Source organism: Tympanuchus pallidicinctus, unplaced genomic scaffold (genome assembly GCF_026119805.1).
Source record: "Tympanuchus pallidicinctus isolate F22 unplaced genomic scaffold, pur_lepc_1.0 scaffold1, whole genome shotgun sequence".
Taxonomy (NCBI): Eukaryota; Metazoa; Chordata; class Aves; order Galliformes; family Phasianidae; genus Tympanuchus; species Tympanuchus pallidicinctus.
In genome coordinates, this window is record NW_026294618.1 from 95,755,543 (window position 1) to 95,782,762 (window position 27,220).

The following is a 27,220-nucleotide window of genomic DNA, read 5'->3' on the forward strand; positions in this document are numbered from 1 at the left end:
CCATTGCAGAAGAGATGGGATGATAAATCAGGTTTTTGTTCTACTCTCATTCCACTTTACTATTTCATTAATAGATCAACTCCGTTATTAGGAAATTGATTGCTGGCTGCTTTATACCTCCCCCCATACATTTGCAAGTGACAATGTCTCCCTTGTGTGTGTTTTCTTTAGACGGGGCAGACATGCTCCTGTTGGCCCTTTTTTTTTTTTTCTTCTTTTTGCAGGTCTCATCTTCTCAGGCTTCATTTCCCTTCCTTGAACTCCCTCCAAATTTGCCCTGCTTGACAGTCTCTCCATGTCTACTAACCTGAATTATCTTCCTCACCTTTTTCTCCTGAAACATATTATAACCATTACTTTGTTACCAGGCCCTTTTTCCACTTCCAACATTACGACCCTTTTATTTTTCTTACTGATGGTACCATGCAGCACTTGCAGAAATGTTTCCAGACTAGCCCAAAGTTCTTAGCAGTTGAACTCTGTTACTCACTTTGAAGGCTAAAACAGAAGCAGCCAGCAGTTCAGGCACCATTCATCCATGGGGCTCCACTAATCACAGCTGGCATCAGATCAATGGCACTGGATTGATTTCATTCACCCTCTGGGATTTGAATCTGTAAGGCCTATTGGAGTTGCATTTTAAACCAGCAGCACTAGAAATTTGCTTCTTCATCTAATCAATGCCATACTCGCACGGTTTCCACTCCAGACTTATTCCCTAATGCAATTACTGGTTGCATGGAACCATTCAGAGCCAGTAGGTAAAAGCTCATCAGCTAGCAATGGTACATATTGCCTTTAAAAACAATAATAATTCAACAAAATGTTATTAGAATTACAGAGTATGCCAAGTTGGCAGGGACCCAGAGGAATCAGTGACTCCAACTCCTGGCTCCACGCAGCACCACCCAAGATCCAAACACAATGCCTAAAAGTCCTGCTCCCTGAGCTCCAGCAACTCCATGCTTGCCCTGGACAACCTGTGCTGTGCCCACTGCTCTCTGGTGCAGACCTGTCCCTAACCACCACCTGCCCCTTCCCTGACACAACTCCATGCTGACCCCTCAGAACAGCAGAGAGCTGAGCTCATCACTGCTCCCTGCATCGTGAGAAGCTGCAGCTGCCATGAGGCCTCCCCTCAGCCTCCCCTTCTCCAGGCTGTTAAACTGTGTTTTGTTATACTGTTATCTTCCAATTTTAAAATTCTACTGCAGATGAATGTAAATGTGAAATCTGGTTCAGTGACACTTTTACTTTCTCAGTAGAATATTTAACTCTCAAAACTGATGCTCAGGCCACCGTTCACATAGGGGCAGCAGTAGAAGCTCTCCCTTTTGACTGCAGCTCATGCTTACATCAGCTTAAATCGACCGTGAAGCTCTAGCACAGAGACAGGGATACCAGCACCTCATACAACAAGAGACAGATTCAGCCATGCAGGCAAAAGCACAAATGCTGTGCATCTCTGTGGCTGAAGAGCATCTCCCATGGGGCTGTGCCCATTACAGGTGTCCTGGAAACCCTGCTGACAGCATCTCTGACACCACTGGAGGGCTCTGGGCACCACAGGCTCTTCACCAGCTCTTCAAACAGCCACTTGGCACCGTCAAAAGGAGCACAGCCCTGTCTGGCTCTTAATGGCATCAATAACAAATGCTGTGTGCTGCCTCTGCTTCATCAGCCAGCAAGGTCTCTGTTTCACTGCAAAGCAAAGCTGACCTCTCCTTACCACGCTCCCTCTGAACAACTGGAATTAATACACACAGCAATACTAAGCAAACTTCATTTCCTCTGATTTTTCTCTAAGAATAATAATAGGATCATTACAGTTGGAAAAGACCTTAAAGATTATCTAGTCCAACCATCCACCTGCCACTAATACTGTCCATTAAACCACGTCACTAAGTATTACATCTAGCCTTCCCTTAAACACGTTCAGGGATGGTGACTCCATCATCAGAAGAGGAGCCTGTTCCAATGTCTCACCACTCTTTTGAAGAAGAAATTCTTCTTAATATCCAACCAGAACCTCCCCTGGTGTAACTAGTGGGCACTCCCTCTAGTCCTATTGCTATTTATTTGAGAGAAGAGGCCAATCCCTCACCCAATCCTCACTACAACCTCCTTTCATGCAGTTGTAGAGAGCAATAAGGTCTCCTCTGAACCTTCTTTTCTCTAGACTAAACAATCCCAGCTCCCTCAGCCACTCCTCATAAGATTTGTGCTTCATACACCAGCTTCTTTGCCTTGACACGCTCCAGGGCCTCTATGCCATTCTTGTAGCGAGGGTCCAAAACTGAACATAGTATTCCAGGTGCAGCCACTCCAGAGTTGACTACAGGAGGACAATCACCTCCCTTCCCCTGCTGGCCATCATGGCCACTTGGGCACATTGGTGGCTCATTCTCAGCCAAGCGTTGACCAGCACCCCCACGTCCATGCAGCTTTCCAGCCACTCTGTCCCAAGCACTGCATGGGGTTGTTGCAACCAAAGTGCAGGACCTGACACTTGGTCTTGCTGAACTTCATCCTGCTGGTTTCAGCCCCCTGATCCAACCTGCCCAAGTCCCTCTGTAAGACCTTTCTACACTCAGGAAGATCAGTACTTCCCCCCATCTTGGAGTCATCTGCAAAGTTACTCAAATTCTCTCATCAAAATCGTCAATAAAGAATTAAACAGGTCCAGCCACAGTACCAACCCCTGGGGAACACCATTAGTGTCTGGTCACCAGCTGGATTTCACTCCATTCACCACCTTCTCTGGGCCCAGCCATCCAGACAGGTTTATTTGTTTGTTTGTTTTTAAATACAGCACAATTGAAGGCATGGTCACATTCTTAGATCACCACACATGTAAACATTTACACTTCCATGGATCTTCCATGGATTTGCACCTACCTCAAACAGCATTTGTGAATGGGAGAATGCAGGTCAGGCTGCAGCTGCCAGGGCTGCGTGCCCAAACCAACCTCCATACACTAAGCTTTGCAAACCAATGATCACTTCAACTACCCTCTCCTTTTCAAACCACAGCACTGAAGCATTGCTGCATGTGAATGATGCCACTTGTCCCCTACAGAGGACATGGTTTGAGGAAGCCAAGCCAGTGACTCTTCAGTGATTCCGGCTTAGAAGAGCCTTGGTTTTGTCCCCAGAATATGCCACACAAGGTACTTCATCCTTAGACCTCAAAAAGAGAAAATTTAATCTTTCTGCCATGATTTTATTGATCTGATATTAAAAAAATGAAGCATTTAATCATGTGGAAAAGCAGTAAACAGCCTGGAGAAATGAATAAATGAAAATGCTCTCCAAGGCTTATCAAATTGTTTTAGCAATAGAAGGCACAAAGGTATCCGAAGAGAAATGATTGACCTCTCCATTTCCTCAGGATGCTGAATGGCATCTGTGCAACATAAACATTAACAAACTTTCTATCAAAAGCACAGAATGCACTCTTTTAAAGAAACATTCATTCAGGCACCATTTACCCAATCTCTGTCACAGAGCACTGCTATCCTCTTGCAGTTGTTAGCAAAATCTGTCTTCCTAATGGAGTTGGTCAAGAAAATATACTGCAGGCCATGGGGCAATTGCCTGCTTTGAGCAGAGACATAGGGAGGCTGGTGGCTGTGGGGGGCTGCCTGCTGGGCACCCTCACCCGTCCCTCCCCATGCCAGAGCACTCACCCTTAACTAAATTCCTCTTGACAGCCTTCAATGTATTCCTGACCATGCCAAGTCTCTCAGCAAGTGGCACCGCTCTGACCAGCTTCTCCTGCGCTCTCCCCTACCGAACGAGAGGAAATGAGAGCTGTCATACTCCTAAGGTGTTGCTATTTTTGTGGGAATGAGCATAACTGGGACGTCTGTCCTCTGCTTGTAGGTGCTTTGCTAACACACAGACTGGTTAGTTACTGCTACACGTGTGGGGCAAGGTGATGCTCAGAGGGAGGTCTGGGCAGAGGCTGGTATAATAGCCAGTACTGACAGCAGTACAGCCATTCATAAGGTTTAAGAGACCCTGCCCTGTAACATTCTAGTCTTCATGTTATTCACTTTCCCTCTCAAGAAAGGCACGCTTTGCCCTGCTGGTGCATGCGGAATGGTTATAACAAAGCTCATCCAGCTGCTGCAGGAACAGAGGCAATCCTGAAAACACACTATCGGGAGTAATCACGGCACCTCTCAACTCAATGCTGCTTACTGCAGTTCCTAACAAACTGAATTAGACTCAACCAGCAAAGCCTGGCTGTTAGATCTATACAAGGCTAGGAAAAAAAAGTGGCTCCTTTTCATTTGACTCCTTTTCACACACACAAATAATTCACTGATCACTGCAGTGCAACAGACATCTGGACAAGCCCAAATTTCAAGTGTGGTTTTCGATGATGAGTCAAGTCATGAGATGCTGAAAAAAAAACCCACATCTGAGACACCTGCACGTGCAAGGTTATGGCACACAGACTAGCAAAGCAAATCTACTCCGTCGCCTGTGTGCTGCCTCGCAGTCACATACAAAGAGACCATTCAGGTCCTTGCAAGAGGATGTATGAACTTAGAGCACCTCCATGGACGCACAGCAACAGCCTCTCTATGACAATTTGAAGCCTTGTCCAGCTTGTGCCTCTGTTTGTCCTGTTGGCTACCATGGAGAGCTGACAGGTTGCTCCAGTTACACAGACTCATACCCTTGGCTCCAGCCTAGGACTCTCCTCTGTATGTGAGATAGTGGATATGGAGACAAGCTGATGAACAGAAATGCTGAAAGTGTAAACTGATGCAAACAGCCCTGGAGAACACAGTTATGCACTTATGGCATGTAAAACCCGACCAGCTGAAATAAAAGGAACACAGAACACCTTATGACTTATGGCTTAAGGTGTTCTATATATCTTTTATCATATACTAGGAGCTATTCATTTAAATCATCAAATGTGTAAACAGAAGTCTGTGGATTAAGTAGCAACCAAAACCCAGGCCCTGCTCCCAACGAAAAAGCAGGAGATGCAGTTTTATTCCTCTCTCAGAAGGTAGCTCTTCTTTTAATTGAAAATTAGGCTAGTAAGAAACGTTTATTTCGTGTTGTACCTTGAAAACTACCAGGGAGCCCAGGTGCACCCTAGGCACTGACAACAGCACTTGCAATCCCAGACAATCCTGCTGACCAGCAGCGAGCAATGGACTATTAAATTTCACCATACTTAAAAGCATAAGAAAGCCTTGTAAATAATATAAAGTGAGATGGGTATTTTTACTTTAAAATTTAGTTTTTAATGACTGCATACCACAGCTACAAAAGTTCCATTTCTTTTCCTTATAATTTCAGCAGCCAGATGCTGTGTCCCATTAAATCAAGGGAATACTCTGTGCCCAGCAGCATCACTTGCTGATAGCCACAGGTAGAAGTCTGCCCTGGGAAACCTGGAAGTATTTCTTACCCAAAGCTTTTGCTGCTTGAGCACGTGGCTGGGTCGTAAAAACTCCCTCAGGAAGGGCTCATTTTTTATCATCTGTCTCAGCCCAGCACCACTTTCGCTTTTTAACAACCAGCAATTAGTTCATTTTCAAAGAACAAGCACACACCACAGACAGTCCACCAGTTCACGTTGTTGGTTTTTTTTGCAAGGACTCCCTGTGGCTTCTCTGCTGTACAGTCTTGCAGCTTGGGGGCAGACACGCTGTTAGTGTTTGGAAATTGGCTTCACATATTGACCATTCATCTGCTGTGAGCCCAGAGCACAAGGCTGCATCAAGAGCTGAAACTTCTTGGTGCCTCACAACTCTGCAAAGGCAGCCACGTAGCCACAAAACGTGGCTAAAGCCAACAGCGTTAGCAAATTGCTTCATTTTTAAAAACTCCAAAGAAGAAACATAGCTTGCAAAATGGGAGACGGGTGTAAGTTGCTTTCCTTTAGTAATTTCTCATTACTAACAATAGTTTTCTGTCATGCAAGTCCCCCAGCTACTCTCCTACAGAGCAGACAGAATGTAATAATCCATCATTAGCTTTGCCAGCTTCCATTCTCACTCTGTGATTAATTGTAACCTTTTCCAATATTTGATCATAAGTGAAAAGAGTACGAACTGAGAAGCACAAACTAAATTAATGTGTCAACCAGCTTGCATAGCCAGTACTTGAGATAAATGTGAGTCGGGCTGGTATTCCATCTTGAAGTGAGAGCTACTGTCTGCTCACTGACTGATGGCAGCTCTGAAATACTCCACAAGCAAGAGGCAGAAGTCACACTGGTTCTCCTTCAGCTGGCAAAGCTGTAACTCCCCACTGCTGAAGCACATTGAAGGAGACCGAACCTGGCCATGAACAAAGGCACAAACCACAGAAAATTCACAAGACAAATTCACCTTTGCCACCTGCCTTGCTTTCAAGCCAGGGGTTTACGACAGCTCTTCAGTGCAGCTCCAGAGGCGGGCTGGCTCTTGATAAGCCTGTGTTAACTCACTGTCCAGCAGCTCTCCCTCAGCTACAAAGCAGCTTTTCCATTCTGACCTGTCATTCTTCCTTTTTAAGAAGTGAAAGTCAAGTCCATGGGTCATCATACAGGATGGAAGGAAACATGCAGAAAACACTGATTCTGGCCCACACAGAGAAGTTTGCTTTGCTGCATCATTTTGCATACACAGGCTGACATATCTGTGTGTAAATATATATACATATATATGTAGCTATTAAAATGAGAAAAAAGTTTAATATTCTTTACATGAAACAATACCAGCAACAATAGCTTCGTATTTCTTTGTTTGCTGTAAGGATGGCTCTAAACTTCCTAGTGGGGTCATTTCCTGCTGCCTACAATCAAAGCACAGATTACCACTGGAAAAAACCATCAAGTTTGGAAAAAACTCCTAAGATATCTAATCCAACTGTCCACCTACTGCTAAATGCTTTCCCAACAACACCCGGACATTTCTGTATGGGCAGAATGTCTTTTGTTGGGTCATTCTTCTACTGGTCTTATCTAAAGGGTGATCCTGTTATTTCTTTTACATAAACAGCTTCAGACCTCATTAAAGGTACTGTTTCATTTGTCAAGTGGATGGTTTACACTGCAGGCAGGAGAATGCCAGGTAGGTTCATCAATTTGAGACCAGTTTCTCCATGGTCTCTGTTTAACCCTCTGCTTTATTATTTTAGTGTTTCAATTTGGAAACAGTAAAACAAACCTTTAGAAAGCGTTCTCATGCACCCTACCAATGAATCAAGATTACAATATGTAACCACCCAGAGACTACAAAAAGGATCTACGAATCTTGAATGAATTAAGCCAGCCAATGCAGCCTCAATATTGAGAATCCTCCACCACAGTGCTAACTAAGCTCTTCTCCATGTAAACAGCATCACTAATAACAAATCAATCACCTGTGACCATAAGGATTTTCCACCCTCTTACCTATTTGATTCAAAAGTACAAAATACTATTTTCATAGCATGCCGACATGAATTTTAGCCACAAACATGCCTGATGGTCAACAGGATTCAACTTACTTGTCTACATTCCATGGATTTTCAAGACTCATTACATTTTTTAAGATAGGAAAGACTCCAGAGCTATTTAAACACTTTTAAAATGCATAGGTCACTCCAAAAGTAACGCCTCCTATTTATTTCCATGGAAACTGTAACAGATACACAGAGCACAATAACACTATTTGACTATACTATATAACACTATATATAGTGCAAATTCTCAGCTACAACACACTATTTTTCAACACAGTCATCACCATTAGCTATGCATTTCTGCCAACAAAAAAACAAGAGCCTGCATGCCGTGCCCCTAAAAATCTGCACCAGTGGAGGTGACCCACTGTTTCACAGCTGCTAGGATAGCACTGCTGTTAGGAAAATGCTGTCCACACAGTCCATCTTTCATCAGATCAAATGGATGGCAGTCAGAAGGTACCAAATCCACACTATATGGTAGGGGTGGTTGGACAGTCCAGACAAAATTGACAGTGTGCTCCACAGCTTTCAAACTGGTACAGGGCTTGGCATAATGGTGTTACAAGATAAACACTGTCTTGCTCTCTGACCTCACTCTGGAAGCTTGAGGCTTAATCAGGGTCAAAATGTAGCAATCAGAGTTGATGGTTTGCTAGGGTTGCAGGGTAACCAAAAGAATCACTCCTTTCCTACCCTAAAAGATGGCACACATCACTTTACCCATTGAAGGCTGTGTTTTGAACTTTTCTTTCAGTGGGGAATTCTCATGTCACTAACTCTACAGACTGCCATTTTGACTCCAGCTCAAAGCAGTGATACCATGTCTCATCACCAGTAATGATGTGACCAGGAGTAAACGGTCACCTTCAGCCTCACAGTGGTTCAATACGTTCTGACAAACCTACAGATGGCGTGCCTTCTCTTCCTATGCAAGCATCTGTGGGATACAACTGGCACAAAGTTAGCAATACTCCAGTGTTGTCACCATAGTTTCCAAAGCCTTGAAGCTGATACTCTGCTCTGTGCTCAGTTCCCTGGCTGTAATCTGCTGATTCTTGTGGAAAACGTGACTGAGACGCTCTTCATTTTGTGGTGTGACAGCTGTGCACAGCTGTCTGGAACACAGCCTGTCTTTCATGTCACTGCCGCCTCTTCTGAAACGCAGCACACGCTGCCTTACTGCACTCACATCCTCTGCCTGGTCTCCAGAAATGTTCAGCAAGCATCAGTGAGTATCAATGAGTGCTATGTTTTTCTATATAGAGGAATTCAATTACTTTTGCTTCATATGAGCTTCCATATCGGACATCATTTTTCAGACTGTCCTCTGCTGCCGTCTTTCACATGGCAACAAAATGTAACAAAACATAAGTGGGAAGGTTCAACCTCTATTGCTGCACTACCAACACCTGCCTCTGATGTCATGGACCAACATAATAAAATTGGAGGCATTATTTTTGGAACAGCCCTCATACATGCTTTAATTATAGAAAAATATATTCGGACTGACATCCTGACCATATCTAATAAGCAGAAAAGTATCATTCTTCCTAAAAATGCTCATTTACCCTACAGTATTTGGCTCATTTCAACCTTAGGTCAAATTGCCAGTTTTTCGGAGTTACTGTGACACTGCACCATGTAATTAAAAACACATTTAAACAATTATAAGCTGTCCAGAACCTGTCACTGTCCACGTTAAGCACCACAATACTTTCTTTACAACTCACTCATCACAGCACAGCACAGTCTCTTGACAGACGGCCCACGAGAAATGCACAGTGGAACAAAATACAGGAAAAAAATAATTACAAAAGGCAACATAAGCTTCTAGAGAAATAGTAAAAGCTGGTACAGAGTGGCCAAACTAGGATTTATGTACTCTAGGGAACAACACTCAGTCTTTTTATTGAGAGCTGCTCTTGTACAAGGACTCATTTCCACATACTGAATGACATGTGCTTCCCTAATTTAGAACTCGTGTGATTCCCGGTGGATTTTAATGCTCAGTAATTTTCAGTGAGTAGTTTAAATGCACATATTGTAGTCAGTCACTCTCTATTATCTTATACACACTCACACTCATGCAGCAATGTACAGACAGAGTCTCCTGCAGTGAATTTGTCTGCAACACCTCGAGGCACATTAAAAAGGGGAAAAACAAGCAAGCGAAGAAAAATAACCAAGCAAACAAAAAAACCCCACAAATCTCCAACCTCAGGAGGTATCTCAAAATATTTCTAGCCCTAGCAAATGAAAAGATTCCTGATTTTAAGAAACAAATGATGCTTTGGGTGCTCAGCTTGAAATAACTGATGGTAAAATGCTGGAAATGCTGGACACCCACAGGACAGGGTGTTAAATAAGACGCCCATTCAGCACAACATACCATACCTCAAGTGACTTCAGAAGCTTAGAAGCAGTTGAAATATTTTTCTGGGGTTTTATTATATAGTATTTCCAAATACATACTGCTATACTATGAAGGGTGTAACTAAGGACTAAGAAACAGCCACTCACTTTTAATGTTTTGAACTAAAAAAAGCCAAAACATTCAGGAAACACTACCAAGAAGAAATGTGATGACACAACAGGAGAGCAGATAGAGGGAGCAGAAAGAGCAAGAAACACTACAGAAAACCACAGTAGTGGAACAGTATTATTTAATTACACACCAGCATTTCTACAAGTTTCTACAGGTGACTGTACTGTAAGAACTGCAGGAATATGAAAACACACATTTGTCAAGAGAAAGGACTCAGAAACTGCCTGAAAATCACCTGAAAAGTTGCTCTGACTGATCGTGCACCAGGTTACATGTAATCTGCATTCTGGGCCACATCCTCAGTGGGCTGACAAAGCCTTGGCAAAACACATGGACTGCCACTGACATGCAACACAATAAAATAATAAGGCTCTTGGGCATTCAAATAACTTTTTTCTCCTCTCTGTGTAAAGTTCTTCTTAAGCTGAGTTTCTTCCCCAGCGCTTGATGGTGACCACAAAGCTGGCATTACAGACCTACTGAAGTGAGTAGCTGGGGGTGCCTTCAGTAGCACAGGTGAATTTTATTATTATTATAAATATAAATTATAAATAATAATTATTATTTATTATTATTTCCCAGCATGCAGAGAGCAGACTGCAGGGTATGCAGTGACATGCACCAACAGGGATGTACAGCTGTGACAGCACCACACACTCCAGAGTCAAGGTGTTAATGAGGCAGGGGCTCTGGCTCTCAGGAACTGCTCTTTCCACTATCATTTTCATTTGTAATATAAAGATCACTTTGCAATGTACGATCTAAAGAAGTGAAGGCCACGTAATTAATGGAGAGTCTCTTATAATAAAAACACTCTTCAGAGTGAAACACATTGTCTGACTTGTGTTTACCAAGACATGGAAGAAAATGAGATTATATGTCAAAATATCTTCAAAATGCAAAAATGTCTATAGACTAACACACCCACAGCAAGTACTCAGAAGATTAAAATCATGCTTGTGGGCTTCCTGCCTTACTGTCAACTTATTATCAAGTTTTGCTCTGCATCACTTGAATGTGAAGGAGAAACATTTCAAAGATAAAATAAACTGCAAATGCTTAGATTCCACTTTACATTTTTACTTCTTACATATTTCCAGTCCTTTTTTTCTCTGCATAGAACTGAAAAACTGGTTTGAAAGTCGATTCTCATCCTATTATCCTATACTCATTCTCCATATTAAAAATGAGTAGCGATCTCTTAAATGATTTGCTAGAACTTACTCTCCTTCTCAAAGTTTACTGTAAGTTTTTTATACAAAGCTTTGAACATTTATATAGCAATGCTCGCTCTATCTTCTTCCACTTCATCATGCACCATGGTCAACATCTGCATTTGATTTGAACAATTCCTCAACACTGAGTTTTTCAGAGGTAAGAAATCTTGCTGTGTAAACTTTTGGTGTCCCTGAACCGCAACTAGGAAGTGATGGGTCTCACCCACTCTCAATTTAACTGGGAGATAAAGATTTAATGGATAAATAGAGACCCCTTCTGCTCTAATTTGAAACCAGTGTGGAAATTCTGAGATTGGCCCCAGATAAGTCAATAGAAGACATAATGTTAAATCTTAGATACAACGACTAAAAAAATCACATTATCTCTGGGTAGTCAGTGCAAATCTATAAAGACGAATGCTACAGCGAGTTTCTTCGATTCCCAGCTTTTAAATGGCTAAGATACAAACGTTTTCTGACTATGTGTTTTGAACAACCAAAGAGGTTACTACATCCCAGAAGATCACCACCACCTCGTGAGGGACAAGGCTGCAACAGAAACCAACTGTGATTTCTTCCTTCAGAGAAAAGATGCATGTGAGTCACAGCATTTTGCTGGGCCCATCCATCTTCTGCTTCTGGGAAAAGCATGCTTTTCCTCTTCAGGATCAAGCACTTCATCTGAAATGGTCCCAAAAACCTTGGTCCAGCAATACCATGAGAAACTGCTACAGAACCATGTGTATAAATCAGTTCAGCTTGGAAACTTTTAGACAACAATGTCAAAACATCCCTTCCGAAAGAAACGGCCCCGCTTGAACAACATGGCATCGCCCCTGTCCAGCCTGCAGCCCAGCCCAGCTGCCTTTGAGCCAAACTCTCAAATCAGGCAATTTTGTTGAGAAATCACCACCGCTAACAAGGAGCCTGTGAGCAAAGCCAAGATCTCTGAGTGTTTTCTGAGAAGTCTTATTTATCACAGAGAAGGAGATGCTGACACCGCAAACAAGAGAAGAGCTTGGCCACCATCTCACAGCAATCAAGAGCCTATGGTTCCTGCTCTACCCAGGGAAATCGTGCTGGGAGACAGCAGGCCCCAGCCCTGCTTTTATATCCCTGGAAAACACAACTTTAGTGTAATTGTATCTCATTAAAGATTCTTAAAGTCTAAGTAGCAAAAATATACCACCAATTAAGGAGGGAAAACCTCTGCATGCTGGCTCTGGTTGCATTCAGCACTGCTTTCAGGGGCAGGAAAGCTTGTTAGCTCATTCATTCCCGACTTCATTACAGACCAAATTCAACAAAGCTGCTGACACAAGTGGGAAATATCAAAGGATAAGTAGAAAAAGCGACTGTAAAAGAACACATTAAGAAAACACGTGCAGTTATTCTAGAAAATGGGGACCAGGGTTAGTAGTGAATGAAAAAGGACACTGTGCAGTTCACTGGCTGAGATAAGTGTGCAGAAGGAGTTGAAAAAACATCAATCTAGCAATGTCAGCTTATTTTTTTCCTCACTTTTTTGGAGCATGCATTTCAACAAATTCTCTGTCTGTCTGTGCTCTACAGGTGGACATCAGAGAAGATGACATAATATGTGTGTTATGAAGCAATATAAAAGTTTCAGAAAGATGATACTCAAATTATTCGAGATATTGCAAATGAATGACAATAAAACCTTTACAGTATAGCCATGTAAGGTAGCCTCTGCACTCCAAGCCTACTGAAAACCTCCAGCATCTTTCTTCCTGAGTTTTAAAACACTTTCTTGCAGCAACCTGTCATAACTGTCCTCCTGGAAACCTAAATGATCCAATTACCATGTCCACTGAAAAGTGCTAAGCAAACTGCCTCCAAAGAATTAATAACAGTTTCTTGCATCTAAAACCTTCAGTGCTTTAGGAATCAGGATTGCATAGACTTTCATGAGAGGAAGAAAATAAACCAAGAGTCCTTTGCATGCAGTAATGACGTATGACTTCAGTTCCTCTGGGTTGGAAATACTGCATACACTGAGCTCAGGTTATAGGATCACAGAATCATAGAATGGCTGGGGTTCGGAGGGACCTCAAGGACAATCAGGCTGCAACTCCCTCACTGCAGGCAGGGCCACCAACTTACATATCTAATACTGGAGAGCAGTCATTTCTTCTGCTGAAACAAACTCCTAGGCATGTGGTTTGCAAAATGCTTTGGTGTGCCTTCCAATCCTATTCAGCCATTTTCCTGTGAGAGAATCTGAAGATGAATCAATGTCCTAAGCTTTTTAATTGCTTAGTAAGAAGCTTCAAACTTCACAACTAGTAAATTAACATTAAATCAGTGAATACATTTGGAAGTTATAAGTCATCAATACCAGACTCTGCCCAACAGGAACTGAAAATGCCGGTCTGCTTCTCTAAGACAAAAGGACATGGGATTATCTGCATGTTGAAGGACTGTAAGTGAGCTACGTAAAGATCACATTCTGTACAGAACTTCTGCACAGCAGAGACACAACAGCACATGGAAAACCTTCACAGATGCTATTTTGCTTGCATCATTTTCAGCCCTCCTGAAACCAAAGTGGATATACTCATTTTATTATAAATCTGAACGCAGTATTCAGAAAGGACAAAACAATCTCTCCTGCTAAATTGGCCAGCACACTCTCAGCTGTAACAGTGTATTCCTGCACTTTGCTGGCTGACTGCAAATGTCCCTGGTCAACATTTTAAGACACATTTCTATACAACAAAGTAATAAAGATAAGACTGGAGCCTACTCATATATATGCATTTACACGCATGAACACAAAAGCTCACAAAGATCAACTACTCAACCCCCCTCCCCCAAAGCACCCCATAGACTTTAGGGTTTAACTGGAAAGGAGTATTTTCTCCCCTTGCTATTGTGAACCAGGAAAGGATTACGTGTGATGTAGTACAGCACTGGCCACTTGTCTTCACTAGCATGAAGAGACATAAGAAGCGCTGAGAGGGAATTTTAGAGCCTCAGTCCTGCCCCAAGGTAGGCTTATTCCCAGCAGCAGCCCGTTTACCCACGACTAGAGAGTAGGCCTAAGCACTTCCAGGCAGTAGCTCCCTCCCTTATTGTACTCTGAAGCTTACCGAATGTGACAGCCCTTCCTGCTGCATTTGCTGACTCCAGATTGGGTTGCCAAAGCACCAAGAAGAGGATAGGCAGCTGCCAGATGTTTTGGAGAGCAGGTCAGCAATAGGTGAGCCAGGTACTCAGCAATACTCCTCCAAAGAAGGCAGCTCTTTGCTTGGGGCCCGGGTCTCTCCCCAGCAGAACTGCTATAATCCTCAAATTTTGAGTCTTGTTCCCTAAGATCCTTTACAAGGCAACATTTATTTTTACTGCTTTCTACTTCTCTAGTTAGCAGAATCTTGATACACCATCCATGTCACTTGTTTCAAACGATACTATTCCCTTGATCCCCCACAGCATTATTTGTGTGTAAGCACATATGCACACCTGCTTGTTTCAAAGTTCTTCATTGAGAACTGCTCCAGCACTGAAGCCATCCCTGCTCCTGCACAATTTCCCCTTCAGATAACTTTGCATATTCAAATGATCCCCAACATCCCCATGAACTGGAGACCAGCACCACGTAGCACCTTTGCATGGAGCTGCAAGAGATGCTGTGCCACTGCAGCTCCTAAGGAAGAGCTAGAGTCGTGCTTCTGTCACTCCAACCATGCTCATAAAACACTCAGACTTGAAAAAATCACCCCAGACAACAAACATGAGAAGCACTGAAGAAGGCAGCCCCTCTCCTTGCCCTTGGCTGGACAGTACTGGCACAGCAGGGACCTTCCCTGGTGGCACCTCCATGCACCATACACAGCACAGCTCGGCCTCGGCTCTGCTATGTGCCCGTCCCTCTCAGCTCATCAGCATTCATTAGCGTAAAAAATTCCAGCTCAACACAGCCTGACTCAGCCTTTGGTTGCACTCTGTTCACCACCCTAACTTGCATAACAGTGTGCACTGTGCAGCCCTGAGTTCAGTGCTACTGACAGCATGCTTTTCTAAATTATTTTCAGCCTCTTTGGGATAAACGCAGGAAGAAGTTCTGGGTGGCTTTTAAAATGATTATGCAAAACATCATGGGCTGTATAATACCTTTTCCAGTAAGTCCTCTGTAGCACTTTGAAAGTAATGAACTCTGCCATTATAACCACTATGTTTAGGCTGGATGTTTTAACTGGAAATAAGATAATCTCAACTCCCTGTGTTTCTTACTGGTGGCCTATCCTTGAAAGTAACCAATGCTCAAGACACCACAAAAGCTAGAGGCTCAGCTCACCCACATGTGAGATGTGGTATGAATGAATCAGTGCAAATTCCACGTGAACTTCTCTCTCTTTAGTAGGGGCTCAGCCTGAAAAAGCTGCACCTGCAATTGAGCTACCAAGTGTATTTACACTACCCTTAGTGCCATCTGAACAAACAGCTGATTCAGTATATTGATTCACTTAAACACCAATTATGAAACTAGATACTCTATACAGAAATTAAGAAAATGCTTATTTGTGTGAGTTACAGGAAGGGAACACCAAAACTAAAAGCAAACTCCCAAAATTTCCAATACCTTCAAACACCATGGTAAGTGTCACAATCAGAATTGCTAAGGCCCTTGCATACCTGATAGAGCAGAGCTGAGTACGCTGCTCTGGGTTCTGTACCTCTCTGAAAGTCATCTGCACAACCCACTTAACTGTGGCCTGGTATAAAGCTGTCTCATCGCTCTTTTTTGTTTTCTGTCTTATCACCTGAACCTCAAAACCACTGTTGTTGGCTTCAGTGGAAAAAGGCTCTGATCTCAGAAAGAGCCACTCTCTTCTCTATTTACTTCTGTCTTAGCAGTATAGGAAAATTAACCCCAAATGGTGACAGCCAATGCAAAGGCAAAGGTGAGAGGACATATGGTTGATTTTATTTGAGAAAGCTTACTTCATATTCCCTGTCTTTGTAACACAGGCCACAGGAGGTCCTGCACAGAAACCGAAGTGCCTAAACTTTTGTAAGAGTAATGGCTAAGTAACAGAATAAAAAGATTAAGGTAATGACATGCTGTTTTCTATAACGCTGCAGGTTTAAACAGAAGCTCCTGGCACTGTCTTTTGGTGATGGTGATGTACAACTGAATAGTAACCATCCTTTGGCCAAATCAACACGCCAGATATGTTTCTCCATGCTTCAGATCTGCTCTGAAACCAGCCGACCCAACTACCACACCATGCCTCAGTAGATGCTGAGTCCGCAGTCAGAATGAAATGAGCTGGGAAAAAGCAGTGGTAAAAACAACTGCAGCAGTTCAAAATACCAATGCCTGCTTCCCAACCTCTAGTGGCACTCCCTTCTGTTTCAGTGAAATCAAAGCCTCAGCAACTTAAACCATGCCCCTTCATGAAGAGTTTGAGTATTGATGTTTCGTAAAGATGCACATTATTTGCTCTGAATCCAGCAGTTTGCATTTCTCAGAAAGAAAAAAGAATGACAGAAATTTCTGACTTGGAAAATATCAGAGTCAACATTTGTAAGTTAAGTCTAATTTTAGTTTAATTACCAATTTATGCATTTTTTTCCTGCTTTCTAATAGCAAACAGTACATTCCCATGGGGCTGAATCAATCACACTAACATGCAAAACCATCCGCTTAGTAACAGTGTTTCCTAATTCAAAGGTAAAGGCAAGCAGAACAGCAATAATCAGAAAGCAAGCATCTGAAATGCTCCACTGAACTCTGCCCCAGGAAATATAAGAAAAGATTTTCTTCTACCCTCTTCTCCCCCACCAAAGACAGCTTTCTAGTGCTCCTGGCATCCATCACACACGCAGAGTCAAATGCTTCCACACTTGCTAATAATCAGTGCAAGAAAACTGCAGATCGGGGGGAGGAGAAACTACTCTTTCTTCATTCTGGCTAAAGGCAATCTTAAAATCTGAAGAGTGCATAAGAACTTAGTAGAATCTTTCTCCACCATTTTCCCTCTCTAAGCAAGACAGGTACACCTGCAGCACTTCTACACTTCTTGTTTTCTGGAGCTCTCTGTTTTGCCATGCCCATGTTGCAGCCAGGCTTCTTCTCAAATGACTGCTTCTGTCAGCTTCTACCTATCTCACCTGCTGTATTGCTCAATCACCTATTTATACAGAATCATCTTCCAAATTCTCTCAGACTTCATCTCAAACTCACCTTCATCTCCAACCTTGTGCTCACTGTCACCCCAGGTTACCAATAGTTAAGTTACCCTCCTCTACATTTTTGACTCTCAATGTTTGCTGCGAAATAAAATGAATACGAAGAACCATCTCCAGCAGAATAACTTTCCATGGTAGCAAATATAAAGGATTTTCCTTGATGTCACACAAATGGTTTGGGTTGGATGGGACCTCAAAGATCCCACTGAGTTTCAACACACAGCTGTGGGGAGGGTGGCACTCCACTAGCTGAGGCTGCCCATGGCCTGAGCTGGAGCACCCAACCTGGCCTGGAGCACCTCTATGGGGCAACCACAGCTTTGGGTAGCAGTGCCAGGGCCTCACCGCCATCTGAGTAAAGAATTTCTGCCTAACATCTAACCTAGATCTCCCCTCTTTTAGTTTAAAGCCATTCCCTCTTTTCCCATCACTATCTGTTTTTATAAAACATTGATCCCCTCCTGTTTATAAGCTCCCTGCAAGCATACAAAAACATGAGCAAAGCAATACAGATGCAGGGAAGCAAACTTAGGTACTGCAGGAACTAGGTTGGAAATATAAATATATACAAATTATGGTTACAAGGACACAGAATAAAGTCAAAACCAAATATAGAAGAAATCTCCAGATGCCTAAAATAAAGATTAGGTTTCAGAATAGCCATTGTACCTTTTCTATCTGAGAAACAGTTTTCAAAAGTCTAAGACATAAAGACTTAATCAGTCATAGTACTTTGGTCATATCTCATCTGTAAAATGATCAATTAAATTGCAGGAATAAAAGTGAGGTTTTTATTCAAGCTTCTCCAGGAAGAGATTTGTTTGAAAGAGGTCAGTTCAGTCTTTCAGTCAAGGTAATCTCTACTGTTTATTTAAAAAATACAGAATGAGGGAAAAATGACGGTGGGCCAACACAGCAAAATTTCCCTACGGATGCAACAAAGCAAAAACCTGCAGGTCAGCTTGCTTTCAGCTGGGAAAAACAAAAGCAAAAATTGCAATCTGTCTGCAATTCATAAGGATGAATCACATGGTGATGATTCAAACTGAACTGTTGACAAAGTTAGCCTAATGAAAAACCCTGCTCAGAGAAGGGTAGCAGCACTGAAGTTGGTTTTGGCAGAATTCAAGACATCAACCTACAAGTCTGGTTTGTCAAGGGTCTCTATGGCAGAGAAGAAGGTGGACCAGCAACGAAATTATTTCCATTATTTTGTATTTTGCTCCTGAAATCAGCAGCTTGCCCTTTACATCCTCACAGCCCCATTCTGTCCACACGCCTTCCTGCTGTTAATGCACAATTACGATTTAAATACATTGCCTTTAAGCTTTTGAGTCACCAATGGTCATTTAGGTCAATACATTTGTTTCTTCTGCACTTTTGAATATTTATGGGTCTCAGTGTTTTTCCACTTCTTAGTCCCACTGTAACTCAATTCTGAGCCTCCTATGGCAAAACAACAAATGCCAGGCAAACCACATGCTGTGCTGCCCATCTGCTTCCACTGACGCCTTTCCTGTTCACCCCATGTTTCATCCGCTCTGTGCTTTACATGATCTTCATGGCAAAGTTTTCTCATTATTAAGTCCATCTATCCTGATGAATCAGAAAACAAGAAGAGCAGCACCATCCATTACCAGAGCAATATCCATGACTGTCAAATATATAGTTTCCTCCAGTGCTCATCTGCACTAAGTTCTTTCACTCTAGCACAAAAAAAATGGAAAAAAAATGCAGAAAACTTTCAGTGCGCAACTGTTTGCCATGCAACTGGGGAACCACCTTTGGGTGGTGACACAACACAACCAGCAAAAGAATACAGTCACTTCTACTTGCTGTGACAACAATTTCATCAAAGCATGATGAAAAGCTCCTAGCATTTATGAAACAGCCTTGACACAAGTGCCTGTAGTGAGAGTGCAAGGAAGAGAGAATATCTACGAGGGAAACCATGAGTAGGGAGGCACGAGTGCAGAGCAATTGTAGAAATTGTGCTGGATTTCTCTGGAAAGGCAGGAGCAGCACAGATATCAATGTGAGGAGGTGGAGGCTGGACCACAGGGCACAGACGTAATAGAAAATTGAGTAACAGAGGATAAGCAAGTAGAGAAGGAGCTAAATCAATCAAGTAGTTTTGATTTGATCCAGCTTCAATGGGGAAGGCCAATGGAGCAGCTCTTACAGGGACTTAAGGAGTACTTTTTCAGCCTCATTTTACACAGGATGAAATGATGGTAGAAAAATTAACACTGCATAACATGGTGCCTGCTGCAGGTCTGCTTTGCTGGACCTGCCCCAAAATGCTTCTTCCAACACTCTAATCACTTAGAACTGAATATATTCACACAGACAAAGCCTCTGCAGTTCCTTTCCCCCAACAGGAGGGTTTCATGAATTCATAAAACTTCTACAGGCTCAGCCCTTTTTACCACTCTCCTTCATCCACTGAAGCAAATCTTTCTGAGATCAGTAATGCCCCACCTCCATCCACAAACCTTCAGAAGTCACAGCACATGTGGGTGATCTGTGACTTTATGCAAACATGTTTGGTTTACAGGAAATTCATTTACACAGGAACAGCCAAAGGAGGCTCACTTTCTGCCTGGGTTTGGTAAAGAACTTCTACCCATTTGGAGTACATGTTCTTTGTTCCATGCTTTTCCCTTCTTCAGAGGAAGTATGTGCTCCCATAGCTGTCTCCAAGGAAACAGCAAACTTGCAGTACACCATGTGCCCAGTTTCAATATGGAAATCTGTATTTCTTAACACAGAGTGATAAAAACTCAAGCTGGGATCAGAAAGGCTGGTCTAGTCTCTTCTGGTTCATTTGTCACCACCAGAAAAGTTCCTGTGGGCTAACTTATGCCACACATGGCAACATCTGTGCAAACCTACTGTTGATGAACAACCAGTTTGGACTTCAGTTACACTTGATATAGTGGAAGGATTAGACAAAACTTTTAATTTGCACACTTCATTAACCCAAATAGCACCAGCTCAGTTTCCAGGCTACCAAAGCTGCTAATGGAGATGAAACTAAGTATTCTGCTTCCTTCCTGAAATGTGTTTTGAGACCAAACACTGAGCAAATTTGAAAGAAGTTACAGAAATTTTTACCAGTTTTTATTTTGAGGAGAAAGAACTGCACACATTTGCCACTAACCTGCTTTGGCTGCTTTGTGTGATTAAATCCATTATTTTCCCAGCCAAACTGCAGGTACAAGTCTCCTTTCCCTCTTGGGAACTTAACAAAAGAGCCAAGGTTCAGTTCTGAGTCGTATCTTAATTTTACGGCAGTGGTGTTAATTCTCATTACTCTGAGTTCTGATCATTCATACAGATATAAGAGAAGCAATTAAAAATGACTTTAACCATAATGTTAGAGAACCATTCTGCTCCTGGACATCCTGAAATTCTCTAATGGGAACTGAGCTTGTTTCTACATGCTCAGTTGGATTTGGTCCCCAACACAGTGCTGCATTCCCCTGCAAGGTCACATCCAGTGAGAAAATGCAGCAAGATCTAGACGTCTATTAAGCTCAACTCCCATCAGAGAATTGGGCTCCCTGAATCATTCCATCACTTGCAACTTTCAGACCATCAACGACGATGCACAACAGCTGCACAAACAGAGCACAGGTAGAGAAGAGAGGATTTGCCTTCTGGCTTGGGAAAACTGGCCCAAGTGTAATGAAGTGTATAGCTTTTCTACAATCATTTGTTCAGCTCCATAAATCCCAGGGCATAAATCAGGCTGCCGGGGAGAGCAGCTGTGCAGGAATCTCTGCAAGAGTGGAAAAAACACTGCAACCACCTACAGCATCAGAACAAACCGTCGGGAGCTGTGCTGGATGCCAGACCAAACGCTGCTCTCATTTCACATTGTGTTACTGCTGTTGATTTAAAAGGAGTCGCTTAGTTATAATACCATAAATATCAGCAGAATGACTCTCACTGGCAGCCTGAAGTGAATATTAGGCAAACAAAATCCAACACTCTATAATTGTCCTTCACTCAACAGTACCTGTTTAAATTAATATTATTATGGCAAAGATATTGAAATTGTTACCAGAAACCCAAGCAGAGACTGCAGATGCTAGAACTCTCCACCAGTAAATGTTTTCCTTGCCACTAAATACCTTCCCTTTCAAAACAGAAACACCACTTACGGCGGCTGACATCCAGAAACCCATGGCTGATCTGGATATGCAGGAGGGTGCGCTGTGAGCAAGGACAGACATGGCAAACAAGGAGAAATACAGGACAAAGGCCCTGGGGAAATCACGAAGGAATAGCTGAGCAGGGACCCACCTTGGGGCTGAGCTGACCAGGAGGTCTCATCCCACAGCACTGAAAACCACGGGACCAGCGTGTGTCGGAGCTCACCACTGCTGCAGGCTGAAGAAACGACTCCTGCGAGGGCAAGCACTCAGCCCAGCCAGAAAGAACTCCTGTTGGTAACAATCAGAAAACAGTTATGGAAAAGAAGCCAAGAGAGACCAACAGGAATATCAGTCACATGTCTGATGAAAACAGAAATAGTGTACTTGTCATAAATACAGTTCTGGAGGATCTGAAGTTACTTATGGCCTTGGGTTGAATTCAGCACGCAGATTTAGCTGTTCAAAAATGCAGGCTTTATTTATAAAAACTACTGAGGAAGGAAAAGGGTGATGACAATCTTCCCATGTCAAGAGGCTGCATGGTTACATAGCTCAGCTAGGGTGGGAGAAGCAGGTCCAGATCTCTTCAGGGTATTATCCAAAGCAGAGATTCAGAAGAGGACCTTCAGAAGGAATTTGCTTAACATCACCACAGTATTGATGTCTATGTATCTCCTTTCAACACTGAAATACCCACAGAAACTGAGGCTGAGACTTAGGCTAGCCACCCTTTGGCAGCACAACTCAAGCTTCTCCTTGCACCTCTGCCAAGAAAGATAGCCATCCTTCCAGGCTTTCTGCTCAAGATCCCAGAACAGAGAAGCACACTTCATACTCACCAAAGTTAACAGAGAGGAGACGCGTCTCTGGTTCTGGCAGCATCAAACCCAACATGCCCTACACCATTGGCCAATGCAAGATTCATGACTCTAGCTCCATCATCAAACCAATACTGACTCCTGCACCCTGCAGGATGAGGCCCCACTGCTTATACCTCAGCCTCCCAGCAGCCGCCAGGAGCTCACCTGAGTTACACGGACAACTCCACCACTGAGCAGCAACAATCAACTCAGTGAGCAATGGAATTTCTACGGACAGGGAAAAACTCAGAACACTGGGCAAAAAGACTGCTTGTGCAGACAGGGAAAAGATTTTCAGTTGACACAAGGCTTTTGCACATCACTGAAGCTCAAATAACTGCTAAATTCGGCCCAGAATACCTTTTGCTTGGTTATTTTCTGGCATCACATAGGATTTTTTTTAAATATATTTACAAACCATATCTCTTAGCACCAACAACCTCAGCAACACCAAGGAATTACGCTGATTCATCTCTTCTGAGGAGCTTAGTTTAGTTGATGTCAAAGAGCCAAACCCATCCCAGTCATTACAAAATTTACTTAGCTAATGTGACCGGCCAAGAGCTGCATCTGCTGCACATGCGGTGCAGTCCTTCCCGGGGGGACTCACCTCCAACACAAACACTGCAGAGCGGGGAAAAGATCTGGATAAATGCCATCTAATTGCATGGTGATTTGTCTACATCTCCCTCAGAGTCTGGATTTGATTTCAGACCTCTGAATCCACCTCTCCTCATATCAGCATTGCACAGGGAGGTCACAAATTCAGAGATACAGCTCGGGTCTGAGGCTGAGGGGGTTTACACCCTGATCTTACCCATAAGACTAACCCTATGCTTAAAGCAATGCAAGTACCAAAGCTCACAGGACCAAGGTTTGACTTTTTTCTCCAAGGCAAGAAGTTGCTTAATTTGCCACTGGTTTACTCAAGAAGGTAAGTGTCTTTTTTTGGGGGGTAGCTCTTGTCATAAATTTTGACTATGTAACATATTTTCAGAATGCCATTGCTATGGCTGCATTCAGAATATTTTCAGAATGCCACAGCCACTTTAAAAAGCATCAGTGAAACTAATATTAAAAATGACTTACTGCATAATTCACGTCCTTCAGAAACCACTTCTTACTCAACTGGAGAACCAACCAGCCATGCATTTTACATCACTTTCTCATTTCCTTAGAAGCAATGTGTTACTTTAGGGAGAAATTCCACATGTTTGTGCTTCACTTTAACTTGGACAATGCAAATCTCTCTAGCACATTCCCCACATGCTAATTAAGTTCAATGTGATCATATGGGGTGGGAAGCAGCAGTTTGCCGGGTGTCATGGGAGGCAAACTCAAGTTTTAGACCAGATTAATTATCAGGCTTAATCAGACTAAGGGAGGAACTCTATTGTAGGTACAAAATGCTCTACTTAATTTTGGTATTTGTTTCCTTTGGATGCTTTAACATAAGAAAAACAGTGAATGTTACACAAGCATTGGAGAAAGCACTTGGGAAACATCTAGCACAATAAACAGAGGAATTGATACAAGAAATAGAATTGAGAAAGCTTGTGGCACACACAGCCATGGATAAACCTGCTTCAGAGCATCCTAAAAATTCACAGCCATAGAACTGTGGGAGGATGGCCCATCCCTGAGAGCTGTCAGTGTGAGAGTCCCCACCACAGCCACCTCCAGAATCTCCCTTCTGCCCAACTACCTGAGCTGAGGGACCCCAACTCCCCAAAAGCCCTGTAGTTTTATTCACTTCTTAATTTTTCCTTTCACCAAGGCAGAGTAACTGTCACATGTTCCACTCAGTAAAGATGGATCATTCACTCCAAGTAATTAATTAAGATGGACTATAACTTTAAAATACTGGTTTAGAGAGCCCATACACTCCAGCTGAAACTTAAGCCACACTCAAGGAAAACGTCCCTCCCACATGCTTGGCATGAGATGATTTGAATGAGACAATAAGTAGACCCCAAAATCCCGAACTGGGAAGGCTATTTTTCAAATAAGAAATCTCGTTTGCAGGCTTTATTATTATGGCACAGCACTGCCAGTGTTTAAGATGGAGCAGGGCTGCCCATGTGCCCAAATGTGGGTCACACAGCAGGTGTGTGGGGCAGCCCATAGGTGCAGCACTCCTTGCACTGCAGCATGTCCACCTGTGACACCAGGGTGCACTAACATGCACTTCAGGAAAGCAACGAGCCCTCCCTTTCTATTTCAGTGTTCAGCTGACACTCCTTAATGTAGGTTATACAGAAAGGAAATACTGTAATATTTTCTCAAGTAATTTGAGGAATGGAGACTCAGTGCCTTAATTAAGGTTAAATAATCAAGTTCAATTTCTTATAATTAAATTTAACACCTATCAGAGTTAATAGGCCAAAAATAATAAACCACATGAGAATAATGAGAAAGCCAGTCCAGAAACTCCTAGAGTGAATAATTCAGTTATTCAAGTACCAAAATCTGGCACACGTGCCAGCAGGAAAATGGACAGTTGGAAGACTCATCTCCATGAGCAAAGTCAACCAGGAAAACTGCAGGAAAATCAAGGCAGGGTAAATTCTAGCTTCAAAGATTTTCCAAGCAGAAAAACATCTACCTTTAGGATTTTTTTTTCCCATTAAGTTTCATGAAGACTGCAGAGTTGGTGCAGGAAGGGTGAAAATATTCAGGAATGAAAGGATTCAATAAAGTGCTTGTATAAATCACACACACATAAGCACATACAAAAAGGACACTGCAGGAGAATATTTTCAGCAGTCTTCATTCTCAGTGACACCTGGATGAGCCACACACACGGCCCTGCAGATCACTGCAATGGCAGGTCACCACCATCAAGCTGGTCAGAGTACACTGTAGGCGTACACAGAAGCAACTGCCACTGTTACCTGAAAGGTCCCTAAGAATCCAAGGCCTAAAAAAACATAACCAAAAACCAACGCAAACAAAATATTAAGAAGAGTTGAGGCATCCGAGAGCTTGGTTCACTGCCTTTTTGCTGACATTATATGCTATTTTTTTAGGATATTTTACTTCTTCCTGAGAAGGCAGTGGTTTTAATTACCAGAAATACGGTGTTTGCAGTGAGCTCAGAACTGTGCCCTAGAAATCAGCAACAAAAATTTTCAGCTCTGCCTATATAAACACTAACTGGTTTTTCTTTTCTGCTCTATCTTGAAAATTACAATGTCCGACAGATGACCCCTTCTTGTTACAAACCCATGCAGAGAAGCAGCTACACGCCTTATACAAAAAGCAATTCAAATATGCTGGTTTAGTACATCAAATACTCTGCAAGTGGATCTGTTTAACTACCAGCAGTAGACATCTGCGTTCATACGGCTGTAAAAATTACACCAAGATGAACAACTTCTTAATCAAGGTATTTCAATAGTTTGTGTAAGCTATGCAGAAATACAACTAATTGCGTTCAGGACAGTGAGAGCAAGAAAACTGTGCCAGAATCAGGCAAACCAGTGATGCTGTGGTTGCTATGTCATCAAAACATTTACAGCAGATCTCACTAGCAGTGCCCCACAGCAGGAGGTGTGCCATCAGACATTCATATACATACTGACACCTCTGTATGTCACCCAAACAAGTCTGTACCAGGGGGTGCACCTTCTGATTGCCATTTCCCTCAGCCATGCATTCTGGTCATGACAGACAGGCATGGAAATGTCCCATGTGCTCCTTAGTGTAATCCATGCATCTCAAAGAATAATCACAGCTAAGTGAAAAATTTTGGAAATCTGTATTACTGTCCATGCTGGCTAAGCCTGTGCATCTGTTCAGCAGGCAGGCAGTAACTGCTGACCATCACCTGCCTGCATCACAGATCCAAATCGCAAAACTCAGCCATGCTTGCAGGAAGGCTCTTTGATGGCTCTGATGGCTCAAGTCAGAAGTTGTTTCTTTTTTCCTCCCCCTTAATATGCTAAAATCTCTCAGTGTTACCAGAAGAGTGCCTCCATCAGGCATTCAGACACAACTATTGCTTAACTCTTTTTTCATTCCTATCCATGCACACCTGGGACCTGCCACAACAGATTGTACTCCTAAATTCTCCTTCTTCTTCCTAATTAATGTGGAACAGCAATATGAGAGCTGTTTCTAGTGGCTACAATAGAGGCTCCTCTAAGTAAGAGGGAGAGCTTCTGTCAGCACACATCTGTCTCCTTATCTCCTCGAGGAGCTACTGACCCTCCAGGAGATGAGGAGGTGCAGGATGGGCAAGAAGGGGCTTGGTGGAGCCGGGACTAAGATTGCAAGGCAAAGCTGAAGAGTGGGAAAGGCTGCTGGGCATAGCATGTTGGGGCTGAGCACTAGTGAGAGGTGTGTGCCAGCCCCTGGAGCATGGATGCAGGAGTGATGTCCACCCTAGTCACAGGAGAGGAGTGGGAGCTCTTATGTGAAGCAGATCAGATGTCTGTTTCCACTTTCCAGTCCCTAACGCACATCCCACTGTAACCAAGCATGCAGGCAGCCTCTAGTTGTGCTCCATTCCCCATACCCCCCATAAACCAGCAGCGGCCAGGGCTGCCAGCACTGCCGGTCCCAATTCCCCTCTTCCTGCTGCAGCTTTAATCCCCCGCCCATCTGCTCCCCTTCCCTCTGCACAGGGTTATCATGGCACAGCCGCTTTTCCCTGCGGGCAGCTGACTGACAGATGCACAGCAGGGGGATATTGGGCCTCTTCATATGATTATCTTTTTCTCCCCGGGAGGGATTTAGTTTATTGAGGTTGTT

At 43.0% G+C, this 27,220-nt stretch overlaps 1 protein-coding gene across 5 annotated transcripts in view; it reads right to left on the reverse strand.

Annotated features, from left to right (window-relative positions):
• Positions 1-27,220, reverse strand: part of PAK5 (p21 (RAC1) activated kinase 5) — a 185,506-nt gene that overhangs the window by 38,312 nt on the left and 119,974 nt on the right. For all 5 annotated transcript variants that reach the window (XM_052698029.1, XM_052698108.1, XM_052697878.1 and 2 more), the window contains one exon: positions 21,754-21,893. The gene's annotated coding sequence lies outside the window, so the exon portion shown is untranslated. The remainder of the gene's footprint in view (positions 1-21,753; positions 21,894-27,220) is intronic.